Consider the following 3,250-nt stretch of genomic DNA (forward strand, 5'->3'; position numbering starts at 1 on the left):
CTCTTTCTTTATACTATTAATACTCTCTTTTCTCTCTTGTTTATATATACGATACTGCATATATTAGACGATCCAATCTACAATGATTCTTATTTGCATGTAATATAATTCTTATCTATTTAATAAATCATCTTTTTACTTTATTAAAATTTGTCAAAGATAAATCTCACAAAAAATTCCTATTACTTATAGCGGTTTATATATTATCACACTTTTTTAGAAACGGCTGCTTGCATATAAACTATGAAGAGTGTTAGGAGTTAGTAATTTTTGTGATTTGTAGCCATCAAATAGTCATCAATAATAATTTTAATAATATGAAATTAGTGTGAAATTTTATCTAATGATTCACTTTTTTTTTCTAGTTATAAAGTTACTGATCATAGACTTTTTCACAAACTATTACTATTTATAGCGATTTTTATATGCACCATTTTAAATGTAAACCGCAATTATCAGTAATAGTTTACGGTAATTTTGAAACCACTAATACTAATAGCGTAGATATATAAAAAATTATAATTGCGTCTTGAGTTTGAGAAAGTTATAATCTAATAATATTAATTTGTAATTATTTTATTCAAGTAACTATCAAATATATATCTCATATATATACTTCTTTTAGAATGGGGGAGGTTGAGGAGACTAGCAAAGCCACTACTTGTCCCTCTTTAGATCCATCTCTGGCACAGCAATTAAATAATAAAATCTTACAAAATTTTTACTTTAATAATAACCTTAACATATATTTTTAAACACGTGTTAACTAAATTCAAAACATAATTAGATCCGTTAATAATTTAATTTAAAAAGTTAATTAGTATGCAGGCCCATGGACGTGAACATGTCTATTTGTTAAAAGCTAATCAATCTCATCGCTATGTCGTCTTGTAGCTACTATTCTTTCTTGCTTTTGTTGGTTGGTGCTTATACAACACAAATTTATTTGGTTTGGGCTTGTAGCTACTATTTTTCAAGTTTGTTATCCTTTAAGATAGGATAGGACAGGAAATGACTCAAATGAGTGAATCAGTTTAAGGTATCACTTTTTACATTATTCTTGGTAGTTCTTTAGTTCTTTTCATGGCTAGATATGCTTGTACCTCACATCGTAGTTTGTAAATCGGTAAATCCTATAGCTTGTTATGTTTCACCAAACAATATATATCGTGTGTTATGCACTCATTAGTAAGTGTTATGTAGATTTTTTAGCAAATTTAGATTGGTTCGATATCTACTCATCCGAAAGCAAAACTTACTCAATTTTAAGAATTTTAGTTTTTAATTGTGCATTAAATATTTTTATTGGACCAGTGGTAAAAAAAGGACGTAGAAAGAAAAGATAAAAACTACAAAATATAGAATGAAAAGATATAAGAAAAACGAAATAAATGACTAAATTTAAAGAAAGTAATAAATTGCTTTTGACATGATGAAATGACTTTAAAATTCAAATATAAATGCAGGAATGTTAAAAGAAAAAAAAGAAAAACTTAGTAAAAAAATAAATTTACAAAAAGAAAAATATTACAAGAAGTTTAAAAGAAGTGTAAAAGACATGGAAGGAATCTAATCCTACAGAAAAAAAAGCTCTTTGCAAATTTAGAAAGTCACCGGAGATCTGAATGCATAAGAGTGTTTTTTGAAAATAAATTCCAACCCTTATTCTTTTCAAGTTATGTCTATTTAGCATTTCAACCAATTAAAAATGGTGCTCCACATACAAAGAAACTAAACATAACTGCTCCCGTAACAACAATAATGTGATAACCATCTTCAACTATCTCGATTATTTGTCTTCTCATTGCTTTGATCATAGATCCTCATTTTCGATATGCATTTTCGATCACCCTTCGATGATCCTCATATAAATTTTTTAAAATATTTTTATATTTAGCGGGTATATCTGATATATGATCCGATCCGATTCGAGAATACGCGAATTAAATAGGATCCAAGTTTAAAAAATACGGATAATAAATCTGATGAATTTAGTGTAGATCGAGTCAAAATTTTGACCATATTTAATCTGCGTTCACTCTGATCAAGACCTAACTGAATCTAGAAAAAACTTTACGTGAAGAAACTAAGTTTAATCACCCTATTATAAAGTTCTTATCTAGAAGGAAGAATAGTTGTGGCTATCAGTCATACATATCTTATTTGGACAACCCAATAAAAAAATTCCTTTTGTTATCTTGGCTCAAATAACTCCTATTAGAGATATAATTATTTATATTGTTTTTTTTATCACTTTAAATTTTTTAAAGAAATTATTTTAGAATATAATATTAGAATTATATATCTGAAACGTTTAAAATTTAATTAGTAGTGAATCTTAAAAATAAAAAATAATAATATAATATAAATAAAAAAAAAATTATACAAAAACTAAACAAATAAAATATAATAATATTAATGATGTATACTCATGATACAATGGTTCGTTGAGTTAGAAACTTTAGCAAGGTCAGTTGCATGCAAGGTACTACGTATAGTTTCATTTAATATAGTGGGTGAAAATTTAGCTACAACCTAACGACGAAAAAAACAAGGTTTTGATGAGATAAGAATGCATTGACCTAATAATTTGGATTATCCATATATATAGAATTAATTTCCTTTCTTTGTGTGATATAATTATAACAAATTGAATAATTGATGAAGCTAATGATAACACCAAACAACTCTTGACTATTTTGGTGAAGCAAGTACAGAGAGGGAGGGAAAAAAAACAGAAGTGTGTGTGAAACATACATCAATATTATTACCCGCGAATTGAACCCCAGCTTTTAATAAATACACATGCTGAATCAAAAAACTTTACCTTCATTAGTCAAACTAGGATTTCAATTCAACAAACACCGCTTTCATGTTAGCTAGGAACCTGACAATGGTATTCAAAAGTAGAAAAAGTATGGCATTATAATCATCAAACTTTTTCTTTTTTAAATTTTCCATCGCAGGGGATACCTAATTTAAGTAGTAGTAACAGGTAAGAAAACTGCGCCAACAGTAAGAATCTTTTCGGTGAGAGCAGTTTTATTTTTAATTTCTTTCATCATTTGAATTGACAAAGCTGCTACCTACTATATATATAGGTGAAAGTGATAAAATAACCTCAGACCCAAAATCAAACTCATGTCGACTTGTTTAAAGGATTCTTTCTAAATAATTTCTTTTTTTAATCTCATTTACACCAAAAATACGCACTTATCTTGTTTATAACCTTTCATGTGCAAACGAGATG

This window comes from Arachis duranensis, chromosome 8, assembly GCF_000817695.3.
Source record: "Arachis duranensis cultivar V14167 chromosome 8, aradu.V14167.gnm2.J7QH, whole genome shotgun sequence".
Classification (NCBI taxonomy): Eukaryota; Viridiplantae; Streptophyta; class Magnoliopsida; order Fabales; family Fabaceae; genus Arachis; species Arachis duranensis.